Source organism: Monodelphis domestica, chromosome 2 (genome assembly GCF_027887165.1).
Source record: "Monodelphis domestica isolate mMonDom1 chromosome 2, mMonDom1.pri, whole genome shotgun sequence".
NCBI lineage: Eukaryota > Metazoa > Chordata > Mammalia > Didelphimorphia > Didelphidae > Monodelphis > Monodelphis domestica.
This window is the reverse complement of record NC_077228.1, coordinates 363,121,371-363,143,220: the sequence shown is the minus strand read 5'-3', so window position 1 is coordinate 363,143,220 and position 21,850 is coordinate 363,121,371. Positions and strand designations below refer to the sequence as shown.

The 21,850-nt window shown below is 37.6% G+C and overlaps 1 long non-coding RNA gene across 1 annotated transcript in view; it reads right to left on the bottom strand.

Annotated features, from left to right (window-relative positions):
- The window catches only part of LOC103105027 (uncharacterized), a 74,728-nt gene extending 57,221 nt beyond the window's left edge, over nucleotides 1-17,507 (bottom strand). The window contains exon 1 of the long non-coding RNA XR_001628403.2: nucleotides 16,861-17,507. This is a non-coding gene — a long non-coding RNA (uncharacterized LOC103105027). The remainder of the gene's footprint in view (nucleotides 1-16,860) is intronic.
- Nucleotides 17,508-21,850: the final 4,343 nt, after the last annotated feature.

Here is a 21,850-nt window from a genome sequence, read left to right as displayed (position 1 = left end):
TGATACTTCCTAGCTGTGTGATCCTGGGCAAGTCATTTCACCTCAATTGCCTAGTCCTTACCACTCTTGTTTTAGATTTTCTACTAAGACAAAAGTTAAGGGATTTAAATAATAATAGCAATAATAATAGCAGAGCTTTTTAAAATACTTTAAGATTTACCAAGCACATATAGTCATAGATCTAGAGCTAAAAGCAATCTCAGAAACCATCTTAGTTCAATCCCCTCATTTGAGAGGTGAGGAAAATGGGGAATAAATTAGTTATGTTAAAAACAAAAGATGTCAAAAACGAATTTTAAAAACACACATACTCTCTAATAATAGTTCAGATCTGCTCTCCCAATCTGTATGTCCAAGCCCAGGTCATTCAGCTCATTTCGTGGTATTTTCACATGCTTTTTCTCTGCCTACACTTTTTTCTTTATAAATGGTTGAGAGAATGTACGGTGCTACAGAGATAAATGCTAGCTAAGGAGCAGTCGGAATGGCAAAGAAAAATTGCAGTGTTTAAAGCAAAGAGGCAGCTTCGTGAGGAAGGGTCTTCAAAGCAATTTCCACAAACATCCTTGAGAACTGCTGCCTTCACATCTTCAAAGGTTGAAGTCAATGTGAATGTTCTCAGGACAGCAGATCTTAATGAGTTACAACAAACGTGCAAACCTCGAGTGTAAGAAGGTCGAGGGTCATGGCTCAGGAGCTAATTCCATGCTCAGTCCACACATCAAATCCGACGAACTTTAATTGGAGTTAGGAAAGACAAACAGCTCCAGAACCTGGCTGTGAGTTAGTAATTTATGATGCACCCATGAAATAAAGGGATCCTTACCCCTGAGCAATGCAAAGGGCCAAATTTATGGCCATCAATTACTTTTGTCCGACAGCCAGGTCAGTCACTGGCCCTCGATGATTCATGTGCAGTGGGAGACAGGAGCAACAGCAAGGAAATAAACAGAACTTCCAGGGCTGTAGGAAAGGATCTGGGAATGGAAGGAGTATATAGACAGGGCTTTTCCAATGGCAAAGTTCCTTCTCATTTGTAACCCTGGCCATTAGGAAAAACCATTTCCTCAACTTACTGAAAGTGAACTTTTTCTTTCTGAAATTCTGTTTCTTAAGGAGACATATTGAATTTGTTTCTCTATTTGAGTAGAGGCAGAGAGTAGAAGAAAAGTTTTAAGTTGCATCAACCCACAGGGTATTAGGGGAAGGCTATACTGCCTATCTTATATATAATAGTCTAGTTAAAATTTCATTGAACTAAGAGTTAAATCTAAAGTCAAAAGAGGACAATTGTCTCTTTATTGCCGGAAGCCATGACTCTTAAGTTAGTCCAAGATTGCATGCTTTTTTGGTTACTTCTGACTTCTGACTTCATGAAACTCTCAGTCCTCTAATACCAGATTTCCCCCCCCCCCCATCAATTATCCTACCATATCTCCCCCATTCTTTTTTTATAAAATTGATTTTTTGAACCAAGTATAAGACATTTATCTTTTTTCTCACTTTATTACATTTAGCCTAGTATTCTCATCTGTTAAGCTCTACAGTTTACCTAGGATCCTATGTAACAAATAGCACTTAGCATAATACCTATTACATTCCAGGTGCTTAATAAATGTGTATGAAGTTGAATGGATTGTCAGGATCTTTCAGGGTTGTTCGGTGTATTAACTATTTGTCCTAGATTTTTTTATCATCTTCAAGTTTGGTAAGTATGTCATCTAAAGCTAAAATAATTCACTGAAGTTATTTAATTAAAAACAGCAAACAGCACAAGTAGATCCCATGAATACTCCACTGGAAACCTCCTCTTGTCAAAATTCCTAATAAGCCAGACATTCAAAGAGACTTGAATTCATCAAATTGCATAGATGTGCAGTTTTTCAATCAGTGATATTGGGGAGAAAGAAGAGAAAAGGGATTTTTCTCATTCAGCTGGAATGTGCTCTCTTGAGGACATTTTTGTAGGTATTTGCATCCTTGGGGTTTACCACAATACCTTACTCAACTTTTGTTGCATTAGCCGACTGTAAGGAATTACAGACACAAGACTCCTGAGGACATCCACCATCAAAGAGTAGAAAAGGCTAACCAATAGAGATGGTAGAAACGTGGATATTTGAAAAGATCACTATCTTTTAGAACATAGGGTCAGACCAAGGAGTCAGAGCAATGAATTCAAGAGACACTACTAAGACAACTCTAAGCTTTTCCTTACAAAATGTATTAGACAGAGAAAAAGAACTGAGAATAGCTTTAAACAGCCCAAGTCTGGGAACAAATTCAAAAGTAGAGAGTGAGTCATACAGGAAAAGGGAAATTAAGGAAGAGTTAGATGCAAGCAGTTCCCTATGATAGTGCATGGAGGACTGAGTCTGAATGGGAAAACATGCATCATGTGTAACTTTCCTCCTTTGGTTGTCACAGTAAAACAACTACATTTTGCCCTGCAATGCTTAATAGTAGATACTCTAAAATACCGAATATAAGGGTGGTAGGCTATTTCTAGAGACCAGGAAAATGGAAAATATTGCAACCTCCTCTTCTACAAACTAAGATTCTACTTGATATTCCTCACACAGGACACTTCATCTGATTCTTCCCAGTCTTCCACCTCTCCAGATCCTAATGTCTTCCCCTCAAAGGCTACTTCTTTTCTTCATTGGATGTATAAGTCCCTATTCGTGCGTATACTGTCTATACCATCAGCATATAAGCTTCTTGCAGAGATGACTTCTTTTTGCTTTATCTTTGTATCTCTAGCATATAACTAGATCACAGTCAATGAATATTTGAAAAAGAAAGCACTCCCTACCAAAGTCCTTGGAACAGTAAAATGGTTCAAAATAAGAAATGGATATTGTCATATAATTGAAGATTACATTAAAGATGTCTTATTACCTGATACATCACCACTGCACTCTAAGCACCATGAGGTGTTTTCATCTTACTTAAAGCTGAAACTTCCCACATATGTTGCCTTCTTCCATTAGGATGTGAGTCTATCTCTCAGTCTGTCTCTTCAATTTGCACCCTCCACACTTAGGACAGTGCTTTGCACATCGTAAGCACTTAATAAAAGCTTTCACTTTCACTCAGTCAGAGTACACGGCACATAGTAAACACAATAAATGTTTATTGACTAACTGGATTGAGTATAAAGGGGAGCCTCTCCAGAGAAGAGTTGTGATAATTACCGGCAACCAGAAAGTAGCACTTGTAAGCCAATTCCTAGGACTCGCTGACAGAAAAGAATGACATCATGGGAGGGGCAGGAGAGTATTGTAACTTATCCTGGCTCATGGCATCATTCCAAACCAGATCAAACTATCTTCTGGTTTCCTACAAGATAAACATATTCCTCTCCCTTCAAATTTCATCAGCCATCTTTTTCCTTTTTTTACCCTTTCCCTTTCCATAGGTTCTTTTTTCCTATTCTTTCCCCTCTGAATCCTGTTCTTCTTTCCCCTTTACTATAAAGGTTCTATCAGGGTTTTTTTTTAATTTCTCCAACCCATTTTTTCCTATCACTTAGTTTTATTCCTGCACATTAAATTCCCCATACCCAGTGTGATGGATAAGAAATAAAAAATTTCATTTAATTTCATCTCCCACTCATTTGTGCCAAAAATAATTTAAATATATGTACATATATATATTATATATGTACACATATATCTTAATTTCCATTCTTAAATTTAGAAATGCATTATATTATATGAAACTATGTTCTTTTCATCACTATTTGTATGCATACTAATATCAAGGCTCACAGAGATAAAATAAAATCTTCTTGGGGAAAGAGAGTAGGATTTGTACTTCACAAGTCTTGGCATATCCCTGGCAGAATTCTACACACCAATTAAGCACACAAATGGATACTTAACAGATGTGAATAATGAGGATAACCTGAGGTGAACCTATTAGGCAAAATGTTACCTTTATGCTCTGTGTTGTTCCCTACATGCTCGGGGAGTATGGAATGTTCAGGGAGGACTAGCGCTTCTGGTACGAGGGCATGAGGAATCCTTTTCAGTGCTGTTCATCCACGTTTGATATCCACCTTTCACCCAACTCTCATCTGTGACTCTCAGAGGCTATATATAGTATGTGCAAGTCCACCCTGGTAAAACTATTTTGGCAGATGGATGGAGGGTAACCAGCAAGTCCCAAGCCCAATGAGTTAAGGGGATGTCTTTCCCAAGCATGTGAAGATTTCCTGTTAGAATGGCCGGAGGAGAACAGTTGGTTCCAGCAGCCATGAAGGCAGCTGAAGCAGATACTGTGGAGCACTTAAAGCTTGGTCAGACTTGCCAAGGTCATTCACTACAACTCAGGCCATCCACAGACATCCTGACTTTTGTTTTGCCATTGGACTTTTGTCATTGGACAGTGGGAGACCGTACCTCCAAATATATCTCCATGTCTTGATAGTCCTTTGATCTATTAATAAAGTATGGGTCAATCATGGTGACTCTGTGTAGAAAGACATGAACAGGAAGTGGACAGAACCTTATAACAGAATTATTTTCCTTCTGACTGACCTGACATTACATCATTTGGACCTCTCCTAGTAGTTCCAGTTGGCAAATATTTTAAAAGAAGAGGTGGACTTAGAGATCTCTGCTCCTCTCCAATTATATCATTAAAGGAAAGGTGAAAGATTACTCTTCAGTTGAGTGGATCTCTATAGCTTCAGTAAACTACCCTTCTCTCTCTCTTTTTTAAATCTTTACCTTCTGTCTTAGAATCAGTACTGAGCATTGAATATTAATTCCAAGGCAGAAGAATAGTAAGGGCTGGGCAAGAGGGGTTCAATGACTTGCCAGTGTCACACAGCTAAAAAGTGTCTGAGGCCAGATTTGAAACCAGGACTTCCAATCTCTAGGCTTGACTCTCAAGAGTTGTCCCCCACCCTTCCCTTAAGAAATGGAATATCTGCTAGTTTGTGAAACCTAACTTCCTCTGGCAGTCTTTGGCTAGCCAACTAAGTTGTTTCCTTCAGGTTTTCCCTGACTCTTTCCCCTATCTTAGGCCAGGTCACCCTCAAATAGAGATGATATGTCTAACAAGGACAAAGGGGAATGTGCTTGGACAGAAGACTCTTCTTTATAGAAAAAGAGTAGAAGTCGCCACCTTGCCTTAACAAAAGACAAGTTTCTCTGTCTAGATTAAATGCCTTGCAGCCTAGGAGTGATTACCTTACTACTCAGCTAAGCCCTAGTCTAACTTTCAGAGGTTTTGAGAGAATGGATTCATAGAAATATTGCTAATAAATAATATAATCCAACATTAATTTTCCTCACCATAAAGCTGAGTCAAACATTTGTCTGACAATAAGGGAGGCCTGAAGCACAGAGGATAAGAAAATGATCTTTGCTTTATAAAAAATGACATCATGAATTGCCCCCAGGTAGAACCTAGTGTTCTCATTTTTAGATTTTTAGTCTCATCGGGGATTTTATTGGCAAAAGGCACAGTCAGTGAGGGAACTTTCTTTATCAATGCAGTTGAGCATTTTCTCTACAACTAATTGAATTGCTTATGGGGAGTTGAGAGATTAAGTGATTTGTTAAGTCTAAAAGATCCTAGTGTCAGATACAGAATTTTAACCAGGGTCTTCCACACTCCAAGGTCATCTCATTATTCACTGTACTTTGTTGCCATTGTCTTCTAAAATTTAAATTTCTTAATTATGGACACCTGTAAGTAGAGGCAAGACAGCTCTAGGCAGGGATTCGGGAAATTAGACTTTTAGCATCTCCTTCACCACTCTGGGTCTCAGTTTTCTCATATATAAAATAAATGATTAGGTCTAGATAATGTCAAATTCCTCTTCCACCACTCACTGCCCAAGTGCATAACACAAAATAGGCACAATAATTAATAACAGATACATTCATTGAATCAAATTCAAGTTAACAAAAAAGAAATAAGGAACAGATTTTATTTTTTTCTGATAAAGCTACTTCTTCCCCCTTCTCACCATCTCATTGCCCTGGCCAGGGGTTATGCGTTCCGGCTTCTCATGTTATCAGAAAGGGAAAATTCCATCATGGAAACTCTCCATGGGTATGAGTCAGTCACTCATCTTTAACACAGAGACTTAGGGCAGTCATATAGTCTGTCCATGTCACAGGCAAGACTGAAACTTGGGTGTCCTTGACCCTAAGGCTAGGATATGAGCAGATAGCACTAAGCTTAAAAAGCTGCCCGTATCTCATAACTGATTATCTGATGACAGCATTTGACCCTGAAACAAATGCAATATCATTGTTCCAGAAATATATTTACACTAAGTATAACACCTGTGAAGAAAAACAGTTGGACAGACCCCTAAATGAATACACTGGAGCACCGATGGCCAGAGGAGCTGACTGTAAGGATCTCCATGCAAGGGGCAGGCAGGGATCCAGAAATGGGAAGTGGGGGTGAGGGGAGAAAATTACTAATAAGCATCATTATTAGGCATCAAGAAGTTTTCTCCCAAACCTAATTCAGGTGAGGGCACCATTTAACCATGGTCAACCCAAACTTCCCCTCATCAACCCAAAAGAAGTATCACAGCTGTGTCCAAAGTCACAAACACTGATATCCTGAAGTTTACATAGTCATTTGTTTTTATTTTAGGAAACAGCATCTAGTTTGTCAGGAAGAAAAAAAGAAAACAGGAAGAAAATAACTCTTTCTTTAAACACCACCCTCCCCGCCTCCTTTGGAACTGGATGGGGAGGAGGCAGGAAGCTGGAATCCTAGAATGGTGGAGCTGAAAAGCCTAGGCAATCTTCTATTCTGATCTCCTCCTCTGACCAATGAAAAGTGTGGTCCAGGGAGGTGGTCACTCCTCTAAGGTCTCACAGCTGATCAGTGACAGATCCAGACAGCACTACATTTCCTGAGTCCTCTGTCCAGTGATCACAGGAACACCTTCCCCTATTAATCCTCATTCCTTAAACTTCCATCCCTCCATCCTCCTCTGTCCGCAAAGGGCTGAAAGATGGATCACAGGCAGGAAGATGCAGATAAAGGGCACATCAAGTCAAAGCAGCTTCTGGCTTTTAAAGGAAGAGACTGCCTCAAATTCCATTCACATAGATCACGTCTTTTTTCTTGTGGCTGGCTCAGATCAGTGAGGATAATTAGACTAACTCTCTGGTGGCAGGGCAGGTGGTAGCTGAATGGCTGGAAAATTACACACTTTGCTTCTATGCTGCCAGAAATCTCTGTTTTCCTATTTCTGATGTTGTTCTGGTGGGGTGGAGGAGGAGGCTTGCCTTTCAAAAAAACAACTTTAAGCAGAGCCACACATAAAATCTTTACTGAACTGTACCATGTGAGCAGAGCCAATAAATTCCAGGGTCTCATTGAATTAGAGCATTGAGTTAATAGCATGGAATATCAATATCAATCAGGCAGGGACTAAGCATGAGAGGCAGGAAATTAATTACATACAGATTGTCATATATTAGGAATAGGCACAATGATGTGCATATATTTCTATGTAATATATATGCATATCATCGTGCCTTTTCCTAGCAAAGATGATGATAGACTTTTCTTGGCCCGCCATCCAAGGCCTTCCATCTCAGTTTCCAGCCTATCTTTCCAAGCATATCTCAAGGTACTCCCTTTCACAGAAGACTCTGTCCTGACCATATTGAATGATTGATGATTTCTCGGGCCTTTTTCCACCTCTACCCTTCTGTTTTGCCTGTGCCTTTAATGCACTTTTCTTCTCATCTTCTCACTCCCACTCCTTTGTAGTTTTTTGACTGTTAGAATTCTACCTCTAATTCAAAGAACATGATCAACATGGTAACTGAAAAGTCTGGTATCAGCAGTAAATGCAGAGGACTGGAGAGGGGAAAGCCAGATAATCCAGTTGGGATGCATTGGTGACTATGCATCACCATCACCCGTGATCCCATGCTTCCCAATGAGAAAGGCTGGGTCAGGCGTCATAGGGGCCATCTGCCCTGTCAGCATTGTGAATACCATTGTGGAAGTAAATACAGGGAAGAGAGGGAGACCGGAAGGATACAAGTCTATCACACAACATACTCCACGTTTGCCAGTCTCCAGGTCAAAGAGTGTTCCGGTTGTCTATTATCACCATTCAGTTAGAGCGATGCCAATGGAGGAAGGCAGGCTGAGGGAAGTGGTGTTTGATGGTGACAAGACTTGTGGTGGAAAACGATAATGCCCAGGCCCAGGGGGAGATGTGGGTTTCCTCCATCTATTGCACCATATTACTGCCTTCCCACTTGGAGTCAGAACCCCTTCAAAGAAGGGACTAACTTTTCCTATTTATAATCTCAGTGTTTTGGCACTCAATATGCAGGCGAATAAATGCAAATTTATTCCATTGTTCACCAACATCAAGTTGCCATTCACTGATTCCATGTCACCCAGTGCCAATGAAAGAGAAGTATATTCCTGGTGCCTTCGGGTAAAGTCCTAGTTGCCCATTGCTGATTATAGCTCTCTACAGCGGTGGGTTCATAAGGGACAGAGATGCACACCAAAATCAACTTTATTTTAAGGCATGAATCAATAAAATATTTATTTAAAATGAAAAATTAACTAGTAACCAATCAATCAACAAGCATTTATACATGCCCATCAGGTATCAGACATTGGAGATGCAAAGACAAAAGTCAAACAATATCTGTCCTCGAGGAGGTTATATTCCACCAATGAAAGCAATGCCTATATACGTATGTACATGTATACATTTTGAATATATAAAAACAGTGCTTTGCTTATTTTGCATTTGCCTATATATTCTACATTTTGTATTTGACTCTGTGTATGTGTATAGGCAAATATCAAAGATCCAAAACTACCATGTAAGTATATACACACATATAAGATAAATGTATATTTATGTAGGGAAATAAAAAATAGAACCAAAGCTATTTTATGTGTATATTATGTATAAATATAAGCTATATATGTGTGTATATATAGGGAAATACAAAAAAGATACAAAAGAATTATATGCATATATGTACAATACATATGCAAGTTTCACTATAAGATTTTATTTACGTGCATCCACATATATGTATGTGTATATAAACATATACAGGCAAATATGAAATGGATATAAAGAGATTGGGGGGGTGAGCCCTAGTGAACTGAAGAAGATTGAAATAAAATTCCATATTTCTTCTTCCCATTAAGAAAGGTGTTAACTCAGCACCAATGAGGAACAGGTCAAATTACAGCTCTTTTCCTTTCCTTTCTCTGCCCCCAACCCCTCCATTCCTACTCTGCTTATATTTCCTTGCCTATTCTCTGTGTAATAAACATACACATTCATGAGAAGATATTTATAAAAGTGAACCCCATGTAGTAAACTTATGGTGGAACAAGGACAAAAATGCCACAGGATGGTAGACAGGAAAGAAATTCCCACGTGAATTGTGCTCATGGCATTTTCTGGAAGGTCAGAGGGACAGTAGGTACCAGTTCCCTGCTTTCATTAATGTAAGGGAACTCTATCCTCTGCAGAGTGCTCATCATTTTAAAGTCAATTGCCTAGGAAACTGAGAGGTTAAATGATTACCCAGGATCATACAGCTAGAATATGCCAGTTAGAGGTCTTCCATACAGCTCTTGGTTTCTAAATCTGAGGTCAACTCTCTATTTACTGCATTTTGCTGCCTTTTTATTATAATGTAATAAAACAGGTGGCCAGGGAACCTGTGTTCACCTTGCTTCACATCGCATATAATTCAATACTTCCTTCTACTCTATTTTAACCACCTGCAACAACAATGTAGTTATATTCCCTTAATTTTGTGCCTTTCAAAAGCTCATCAACACCAGACTCTCCATGCTGAGTTGTATCTTTATATCTCCCTTTATTATTGTAGCAAGTGATTACTACCTGTCCCTTAAGGGTTTGAAGACAAAAATGAAATGAGTGTTTACACAAGTGGATCCTCTAACTGCTACTCAATATTGCAGATGCAGACAAATCCAAACTATGTTGAAGAATTCCATTTAATCTCTAAAGTAAAGGAATGAGTCAGACAAAAAGTCCTAAAGAGCTAGAAACTTTGTCAGCAGCATCACTGATTAAGAATTCTAGAAATACAAAGGACCCAAACAATCATTTATTTCAACCATTTCATTTTTAAGTTGAGGAAATTAGCCCAAACTCCCGACTTTGGGCATTTTCACTCACTGTCCCTCATACCAGGAGCATTCTCCTTCTTCATTTCTGCCTCCTGACTTCCCCAGCTTCCTTCAAGTTCCATCTTCTACAGGAAACACTTCCTAACTTCCCCTTAAATTCTAATTCCTTTCTTCTGTTGATCATTTTGAATTTATCCTGAATATAATTTGTTTATATATACTTATTTTCATGTAATCTCCCCATTTCGATCATGAACTTCTTGAGAACAGGGAATGTTTTTTTGTCTTTCTTTGAACCCAGTGTTTAACAAAGTATCAGGCACACAGTAGATGCTTTCAAAATGTTTATTGACTGATTGACTTACTGGCTAGGCTATGTTTATTCCTTTTTCAATATCACAGAGATAATTCATGATAGAGCCAAGGAGCAGGGGATATATTCTCATACAATTTGAACAGATCTTGTTGTCCCCCACTTTGGGAAATTTCATCAATTTGGGAACTCCTAGTGTGGAAAATTGTTCCATCAATGCAGTCAATAGCCACATATAATGCAGTTTAGCACCCTCAGAGGAAGCTCACCCAACCTCATATAATGACTATGATTCATTCTCATTCTCATATCTAAAGGAAAAAATATTGGTCACTTCAAGCCTCAAATGCTACTCTTCTTATCTCTTTACATTGTCATACATTGGTATTTTAAAGGTGGGTACTTTCCTATATTTATGACCAATTCAGTGTGTGTTTTTCTAGTGCCAAAGATAAGCATCCTTGCAAAATATTGAATGTGGTCTTGAAATAAACTAGACAATATCTTTTACTTTCCAGCTGCTTCAACTGGCACCAATGGGAAAATTCTTGAGCCTGTGTAAGTTTCAAGATGGAGTATTTATTTGGGGCCAACTGACTAGAGTAAAGAAATAGTTTTTTGTAAAGATTTCTATGTCTCCACAGAATTTGAGCAGAAGAGTACACCCCTGAAACTTAATGGGATGGTAGAAGAAAGCATGCAATGTTGACAATAAGTACATCAGGCTCTAATATTAAAAAGGAGCTGGAAACCAAGAATATCACAAAGAAGAAAAGGAAAGCAATAAGGAACAATAGGACTATTTTACCATTTTTCTTTCGTCTATTAAGTTCTATTCCTGTGGATTAATATCCCAAGGCTACCATCTTTAGTGAACCTAAAGCCTTGGACCAAAATTAAAATATAAGGAATAAAGGAAACATAAGTAAAGAAGGCAGTACTTTACACATAGTACATTCTAAAATGTACCATGGGAAAATGGAAACACTTAAATCTAAAAATTACACAGTGGAAGCTCAAAGAAGACATAGGGGGCATAGGACTTAGAGCTCCCAGGGATCTTAGTTATTACCTAATCTGAATTCCTCATTTTACAAATAAGGAAGATGAGTCTCAGAGAGATTAGGTGACTTATCTAAAGTGATACAAGTCTTTTGACTCCAAGCTTTGCATGTTTTCTAATAAATCATGTTGCTATTCTAGGGAATCCATTGAGTTAGACTATTCTTAGGAAAAGGAATGGGGAGAATTATGCTGGTCATCCCAAAGTTATTGAGTTGACCTACTTGTCAGTGGGATGTGTGACTTCCCAGTCAGTTGAAGGGGAACTCCAACTCTAGGATTCAAGCCTTTATTCTCTATAACCTACTGGGACTAGGGCAGGAAAATTCTAATCACACTTAAAGGAGATGTCTGGATAGACAGCAAAGAGTTCAGAGAATGGAAACTGGTTAGAAGATTACAGCAATATTCTAATTACAACATAATGTGGTAGATATGAAAATATGGAGGAAATAATGAAAAAGAAAGAGATATTTGAGAATCAAAAAAATTGGATGACTGGTCATATATAACAAAAGATTAAGACAACAGTTAGAAGAGCTCGTGATTTTAAATGTGAGATAGTCTCAATGAAAGGTTAATTCTCTTATTCATTTTACCATAACCTAATGATCAACTGACCCCCACATTGGCATAGTCTCCAATGACTGAATTATAGATTGACTAACTGAAGACTAGCTTGTATTTTTGTCTCTAGTGACAATTATCTGGCTTTTTCTCTTGCCCCTCTTCATTGGTGCCTACAAGCTAAAAATCTTACCTTGTGTTAGTTAAGATGTGCCACATAAAGTCATATTTATTTCTGCATATATTGGTCAATTGACTTCTTATGCAGAAATCTCAATGTCAAAAAGTAATTACAATAGACTGGGGAAAGAATGTATGGAGACAAAGGCAAAATATCAAGGATTGGCCTTTGCAAGGAACAGCCCTAGTTAGGGAATGGGAAGAGAAAGAGGAACTAGTAAAGAAGTAAAAAAAGTGGGTCAAAGTTCTGTCAAAGAAGTCAATGAGAGAATTTGGTGAAATGGGGGCCAGTCAAAATTAGAAAATATTGTATATAGATTTAATCATGTATGAGCATAATATCATGATATCAGTTTGTTATATATTTCTTTAGTATCACCAAATATATTATAATAAAATAATATGGATAGGATCAATTGATAAATAAACATTCATTATATGCTTACTATGAACAAGGCATTGTTCTAAGTTCCACACATACAGAGAAAAAGCAAACACAGTCCCTTCTCTTAAGGAGTTTACTTAAGAAGCTTAATGGAATAGACAGCATATCCATAAATAGATATATACAAAATAAATATAGAACAGGTGAAAGGCAACCTTCTAGTGTTCTGTAGCATAAATCTTCATGTTATATGCCTTTCCCAGTATTTATGAACAGAAGACTATTCCATAAGATTTTTAAAATGATATTTAAGGAGTATTAAAGAATTCTGAAGTATGAATGAAAGACTCTTACTGGAAAGGATCCTTTAACATGGCATTTTGCTCTGCTGACTCAAATTTTTTCATAATCAATAAATAATATGCACAATGAGATCTTATATACATCTTTCTTCAAGTTACGATATGGAAAATACATGGTCTGTTGCTAAATATTGTTGTGAAGGATATTTCCTAGGAATATCGTCAATTATAATGCCCACAAATTAAAGCCTTAGCATGATTCCATTAAAAACACATTTTTATAGGGAAGAATATGCATGACTGCAGAGAAGTCAACACAGTAGAATGGGAGGGAAGAGAGGATCTGCATGCTTTGTTCTTCTCTGCAACCTAACATGAAAGTGAAAAATTAAAAAAAATTGACAGTTACAGTTGAAAGAAAAATAGACCACTTAAAAGGAATCTAGTGAGTTTTTAGGGAATGTTTGGAAAAGTTAACTTGAGAGGTTTTGAAACAGAACAAGTAAAAAGCTGAATTCGTTCTTTCTTCCCCTTCTTCAACCTACACCTACTACTAGCACGTAATTCTCCATGGCCTCATTACTCCTTACTCTCTGCCCAGTGCCCATGCTGCCTTCCCCAAATACAATCGATCCAGTCCTGCCAATGCTTCCTCAGCAGAGTCTCTAGATCTGAGGTTGTTAACCTGGAAGTTGTGAACCCCTCGGGGATTCTTGATGGATTTCTGAGAATCCATAATCTTGGATGAGAAAAAAATACTTCTTTATTTTTACTAATTTCTAACTGAAGTGTAGCATTTCCTTCCATTAGGAATGTAGATGACAAACTACATGAGTATCATTAGTAACTGTGACTTTGTCAACAATAGAAATAGCATGTTATAGTTTTTGCAGCTGCCTTGAAAAACATTTATTCTCACCACTACTTCAAAATTACTGCAGTTATTAGACCTGTCACTAGATATGGCTGTAATATTTTTAAAGAATTGATAATTGTATTTCAATATGATTGGCTCTCTTTGCAATCCTACATATCTTGTTTTATGCATTTTAAAACTTTTTTTCTAGGTAAATATCAATAGATTTCATGAGACTGACACAGGGGACCATAACACAAAAGGAGTTAAGAGAACACACTCTAGAAATTTTTCTTTTCTTTACCTATTACCCTTTTCCAGAACCTTATTGATATGCTATTTTTTTAAGTCAGGTAATGATTTTGGTATTCTGGAAGCAAATATAAAGGAGCTTTTGAATATATTACAAACAAGCAACATTTTAAAATAATAAGAGAATTTATCCAAAAGAGAACGAACAAATGTTCCTACAACTCCATCACAATATGCAAGCAGCCTAATGCAAAAGAATTTTGATACACTTATTTAATATTTCATTGGAAAAAATTTATTTTCCACTGCAGTTTTTCATACAGCTATTTCTAGTTACAGTAATATAATTTGACAATGAGAGTTATTATAGAGCAATGCAATAACATGCTAAGGTTATAAATTGATAATTTCTATGATTTTTCAAGGCAAAAAATAATTGTGATTATTTTTCTTGGTAATTACAAATGGTAATTATATTTGAAGTTACCATAAAAACTATAAACCAATAGATCAGAAATTATACTGTTGGTAGCCGACCAATAAAAGTTTCCACTTCCAGTAGTAACAGCCAATTTCAAAGCCTTTAGCAAGTTCAATATGGATAACAGTCTCTTTGCCAAATATACAAGGAAGATTACAAGGCATTTTTTAGTCACTGAAAATATGCTTCATTTAAATGTGTAAGTCAATTATATATACAATTACCTTACTTTATGCACATTGTAGATGCAAAGCAATGAAGTCTTACTAAGTTAACTGAATAGATGCAAACTACAAAATTAAGATATAAGGCCTCGGGCTACAATGCCTTCAGAAACTTTCAGGGGTACCAGAAACAGGCCATTCTGACAAATCTCTCCCTACAAATAACCTCTTTCAATAGGAATAGGCCTCAAAAATACAGATAACACTGTATCAGGATTATGCTTAAATGCCTGAAAGGGGTGTAATATTTTCTTAGGCATGGGGAGACTCCTCCTTTGGGAATTTTCTGCATCAATGTTGACTGCATCCCATGAATGACTTAAAATAAAATTCCTAGAGAGTTGTCCAGGGGCACCTAAGAGTTAAATGATTTATTAAGTTAATAGATGTAAGAGGCAAAATTGAACCCAAGTCATACTCCAGGTTTAGCACTTTATTCAACTGTACTATGTTGCTTCTATTTCTCCACTGTTTGGATATCAACTCAAAAAAATTTTTCTTTAACTACTGAAAATAAACTATGTAAATATGTGGCTAGCTTTACAGACTGGTCTTTGCTATGAAAATATATCTTAAACATTAAGGTTTTAAATAGTAGATTTTTTTAGGACTTGAAGACTGCAAGATTTTATTGTACATAAAATGTAAGCTAACTTAACTATGTTGTATAAGAATTAAGAACAGAGAAGAAGCTTGCTGCTATTCTGCTATTTTTCAGTCATGTCCAACTCTTCATGATCTCCTTTGGGGCTTTCTTGGCAGAGATAATGAAGTGGCTTGCCATTTCCTTCTCCAGCTCATTTTATAGATGAAGAAACTAAAGCCAACAGGGTTAAATGATTTGTCAAGGGTCACACGGCTACTATGTTTCTGAGGCTAGATTTGAATTCAGGAAGACTCACCTTCCTGACTTCAGGTCCAGCATGCTAGCCACTGTGCCATCAAGCTGCCTCAGAACATTAACTAACCATAAGTGAAATAAAGAGAGACTTGGAAGATTAAAGATTAATAACAAATCTAGTTTAATTCATACACTCTCAGAATTTCACATGGTAAGATTATTGAGTTCAGGAACTTAGTCTATTGATCTTTATTATTTCCCTCTCCACCACCATCAACCCAAAGTCAATGTGCCTAATGCAAGAAGGACCTGGGTTCAAATACAGCGTTAGGTACTTCCTAGCTGTGTGATCCTGAGCAAGTCACCTAACCCCATTTGCCTAACCGCCCTCCTGTCTTAGAGATGTTCCTAAAACAGAAAAAAAAAGGTTTAAAAAATAAATAAGCAAATAAATGAATGAATGAATGAATGAATGAATGAAAAACTAAAACAGATTTTTTTTTAATCCTAGTTAAACTTCATTCTAGAGATAGAATGTGGTATAGTGGATTAGAAATCTGTGCTGGAAGGAGAATGACCTGAGTTCAAATCCTAAAACTGGCAAATTCTAATGGTATGAACATGGACAAGTCATTTAACTTTTGAGTTCCTCAGGCAATTATTAATCAAGTACATGTATATGTACATATATGTGTGTGTAAAATATATTTATATAATATATTAAAATATAAATTATGAATCTGATGAGTTGCTGATCTGCATCCACAGAGAACCTTTCCACACAGGATCCACCACCGATGAAATGCCAGGTTGTTCCAAAAAGCTACTCTAAAGCATGCAGCTTAGTAGTAATATGAATTGTTGTCTCCAGTCCCCCTAAGGACATGCCCACAGTCTTTTTCTTCTGCTGTTAACACAAACAACTCCCAGCACAGTGCCTGGCGTGGGGTAAGCAAGCACGGAAAGAATTCTTGAATCACAGGCAGGTGCTATATTGACTCCACAACCCCAGCACCATTAAAGGCACAATAAAACTCCATTCTAAGGTTTTACAGCTCTACAATCATTATGAAGTAACCATTAAGATTGGGGACTCCTATGGGTAGCCAGTGTCTTTATTAACATAATACCCACAATGCTGTGATCGTTTTCATGGAGAGCAATTATTTCAAACCTGAATTATATCTAATCTACACTTTCCAAGTTTTTACGCTCCCGGGGCTAAATCACCAGATACTGCGGAATGCCTACCTACAGAAGGTGATACGAGGTAGATGAGATGACTCTAATTCCCTCATGAGCAGCAGAGCAACTAACATGAAGGAAGGGAACAAGCATTTATTAAAAAGCTACTATTGTGAGGCAGCAGGGCAGCACTGGGATAGAGTTCGTGGACAGGCGTCAGGAAGACCTAGCCTCAAATCAGTCCGCAGACACTTCCCCATTGGGTGAACCTGGCAAGTCCCTTAACGCTGATTGGACAGAAGCGATGGGATTCATCCCTCCTCACCTCTTCTACCCAATCCGTCAACAGGTCTGATCCATTCCGGCTCCCCATAATGCCTCGGATCTCTCTACTTCTCTCTACTTACTCGCAAGGCCACCAAACTGTTTCAGGCCCTTATGACCTATAGGCCCGACGATTCCACTTGCCTTCTGATGTTCTTACGCATCAAGTTTCTGCCCACTCCAATCTATCCTCCATGCAACGGCTGAAATTATTTTCCTTAAAAAAAAAAAAAAAGAGTCGTTCCGATGTCAAGTCCCGCGGCTCACTTATCTAGACCAGGGACTCTTAATCTGACCTTTATATAATACACTCCCACCCCACCCCTGCCAACGAGCCTTATTTTCACTAACCTATAACCGAAATTTGGCGTTTCTTCACATCGTCACAAAGATTGTTCTGAGAAGGGATCCGTAGGTTTCACTAGACCGCCAGAGGATTCCATGAGAATTTCCATTCTCAAAACAAGCATGGACTCCTCTGGCCTCGCCTGGCCCTGACCTCACCTTTATGGATCAATGATACACAGTTAACTATTTCTTTCTTCAGTTTATTACATCTAGATAATCATTCTAAAATATGAATTCTAATTTATAGTATTTGCTGATTTCTGGGGGACAAATCTCTCACTAACAATTTAATCATGCTTGCTTAGCTAACTCCAGCACATCACTGGGTCTCCTCATTGCAAATCAAGCCCTTTAGAAATAAAAGCGATTTTGCCTTTTTTTTTTTGCCTTTTTACCTCTCCAGTGCCTAGCACAGTGCCAGAGCACAGTAGTTGTTTGAGAAATGTTTGCCGATTGACAGACCATTCACCACCTCAGGGAGGGAGTAATAGGGGACAGGAAGAAAAATATGAATTTTTAATTGTCAAAAACGTTTTCTACATGCAACTAAAAAAAAAAATTGGGAAAAAATGTTTGCTATCAATTTGAAGTCTATAAGTCAAGTCAGCTTCTCTAGACTGCAAGAGTAGAAAAGGCATTACAAACAGCATAAAAGAAACATCCTGAACATAATCGAGGTCTGGGAAGGAATGAGAATTTTCAAATTTAGGTGGGAGACATGATCTTCTAATGGATGTTATTTATCCTGTCTATAGTTGTTTTATGTGTGTGTGTCTATATGTGTGTGTGTGTGTGTATTTTCCCACACACACTTTTTCCCCCATTAGATTATAAATCCTTCAAGGATAGGGACTATCTTTTGCCGCTTTGTATTCCCAGGGCTTCGCTCAGCGGTACATAGTAAGTACTTAATAAATATTATTTAATTGTGTGCCAGATATGGCCTCTTCACCTTTTCTGTATCACCTTCATATCCAAATAAAAAAGAAATGGGAAAACAGAATTGTAAGCAATGAAGTCCTAAATTATAGCCCACCCATATGAAAGCAATGCTTATATAAAACACAATTCTACTTAGCAGCATCTAAATGACAACTAGCTGACAAATACCCCAATAGCTTTGGTTTCATCAAATGAGCCACAAAACACAACCATGAAACACAGCAGAAAACCAAAAATTTCTCTCAACTACAATTTCTAATTATTTGGCATTTCTGGGGATAGGACAGCAGTGAAACAAAGGCAACACACAGAAACACCAGTATCAAACAATCAGGTATGTGGTAACTATTTTTACAATAGGTTTTAAGTTAATTTTGAACCTATGGAATAGATATACAAGGAGAATCAGGATCTATTTAGGTTAACAGCACTATCCTAGATGCTAGCTTTTCAGACTAAATCTAGTCCCTGTATATAAACTTAAACTGGTTTTCTTAGCATTCAAATCCCTCTAAAATCTAGCTTTGAGGGGCAGCTGGGTGGCTCAGTGAATTGAGAGTCAGGCCCACATCTTTGCATTTTAAGCTGGTAGAAAGAATGGGACTGAGAGGCAGGGATCACTCAGTTACTGTGTCCAGAGTTCTGGTTCAAAAGCCAATAAAAGTCATCCTTGGGGCAGCTGGATAGCTATACTTCCTAGCTGTGTGACCCTGGGCAAGTCACTTAACTACAGTTGCCTACTCCAATTACCTAGCCCTTAACACTCTTCTGACTTCAAACCAATACTTATTATTAATTCTAAGGCAGAAGGTAAGTTAAAAAAAAAAAAGTCATCAAGGCTGACAAGTTGTTCCTGCTCTGAAGTGAGACGGGGGCATGAGATTCTCTACCATGTACCCCTACAATGCACTACATTGGCATTATAGTTATTCTATAGAATCACAGAATATTTATTAGAGTTGGAAGGGAACTTGTGACAGAGGCTGGCACTAAAGAAAAAGTGCCAGGCTGAAGAGTGTGTGAAACTGATCATCTTGACAGGGGAGGGACCCAAGGATTTGGAATCTGGTGGAGGAGAAGTCTCTGACTGGGAGAGGAGTTGGTCTCTCAGTCAGGAGAAGCTAAAGAGAGAAGGTTGAAAAAAACTTTCTCCTGAGGGTTACCCACTTTTCCTGTAATGACTGGAAATCTTTTCCCCCCAACATTTCCTAATTGAAAAGTCTATTGAAGAGGAAACCTGAGAAAGAAATTTTAAATCTCTGTCCAACTTTACTTCAGCTACTGTTGCCCTGAGGCTGAACTGTGTGGCCAAGGGGCCAAACCCAGGGTGAATCAACCTGACTCAAAGGGAGCTCAGGCTGCCAAGGCCCAAGTTCCCCCAAAACTCAAGGAGGATGGGGAAAACAGTTTAGATAGAGACAGATACCCCCTTTCCCCACTATCCTTTCTCATTCTTTCCCTGTCAGTTTTTCCTTTGTATTATCCTGATTGAGTTGACATTAAAATAGTTATCTTTTCCCCAAGCTGTGAATCAAGTGTGAGTGAACAGATCAAGGGGAGACCCTTTGGTCTCGAGTAGTGAAGGGGGCACTAGAGGGATAAGAGAAAATCTGGAAGAGCAGCCTTAGCTAAAGAGAGAAAGCAGAAAGGGGAAAATTTTCAAAACCCCTCTTCTCTCTCTGAGCCAACCTTAAACACCAGCTATCTCCCCCACTCTTCTCTCTTTCCCCCTCTCTATAATGAAAGACTGAATCCCTCGAATACAATTTAACAAATCCCTCGAATACAAACTCAAAAACCATCTACCTCACCAGTCATACTTGAACAGTGATTATCTCTACTACCCAGTTAGTCAGTCTTAATTTAAAGATGATCAGTGAGGGGAAGTCCCTCTACCTGTCAAAGCTACCCATTCCATTTTGGGGAGATATTTCTAATTGTTGGAAAGTTGTTTGTTTTTTTCTTGCATCTAGATTAAGTTTTCCTCTCTTTAGTTTCTATTCATCACTCCTAGGGCCAAAGCTAAATGGTCTAATTGCCCTTTCATCTGATAAACCTTCAAATATATAAAGATAGATATCTGATCTTCCAAGTCTTAACTTTTTCAGGATAAACATTTTTAGTCATTTCAACCTACCTTCATGCAACATGATCCTGAACCCCTTCACCATCCTGTTCTGAATGCACTTGTGCTTCCTAAAATGTGGCAACCAAAAATATTCTGTGACCTAAGAAGGCCAAGTGTATGAAGACTATCATTTTCTTTGCCCTCCAAGAGAGGGTATTATCCCTCTCTTAATGGAGTCCAAGATCAAATTACTTTTTTGGTTACTAAATTATGTCAATTCATATTGTTTTAAATCCTCTTAAAAACAAGACCTTCTTTAAATAAACTTCAATTTATCTATATATTTCCCGTACCTTATACTTGAGAAATTGATTTTAAACCAATTTGATTTTTTAAATCTTTATTAGATTCCATCTTACTTTGTTCAGCCCAGTATTCTAACTTGTCAAGATCTTTTTTACAGCCTGACTCTTTTATCCTTTGTGTTAGCTATATTTTCCCAATGTGTCATCTTCAAATTTAATAAGCATACTATCTACATTTTTACCCATCATTGATGTGTCAGATACTATAGGTCTATGCAACGATCCCCTGAGTAATAGCCTATAGACATTTTAGAGTTGAAATCAAGATAATAATGACTATTCTTTAAGACCAATCACTCAATCACTTCAAAATCTGCATATCATGACAGTCTTTATTAAAATTTTATCTTGTTTTCATAGCTTAATCTTTATTAAAGATTATGGACAATTATATTTTACACACATTTCTTTTACACACATAATACATATGGGCCAAGGACTCTGGACAACATATCACATTCATCTCAATTATGCAGTATATCTTCAAGTAATAACTTTACCATACATCTTCCAGAAAGATTTTTAATTCCCATGCTATTTAATCTTCAGGGGAGAAAATGTCATTTAAACTGGAAAGATTGATGGAAGGAGTCAGAAGAATGAAGTTCAGACTCTACTTCTGACAGTTGTTTTCTAAGTGAGCTTGGATGAGTCGCAACCTTCTTAGCCATTAGCTTCTTTATCTGCAAAAGAGTATCTTGGATTAGAAGATCTTAAAGGTCTTTTCCAGCTCTTTTTTCATTAATTCACTTTTTGAGATCATATTATATGCCAGGCATTATGATAATTGCTATATTCCATTCTTAAAATTACAATTTACACACAAGTAATAGTGAAATCTATAGTCCTTTCGTCTCGACAGTATCCCATCATACTGGGATATATGAGGTGTTCAGAAAGGATTAGCATCTTTTTTGTGAGAACTTGACAAACCCTTTTGGGGGCTGCTCATTGACTTTTGCTTCTACCTTTTGCCTAACTCTCACCTTTGGCTCCAAGAAGATGTAGC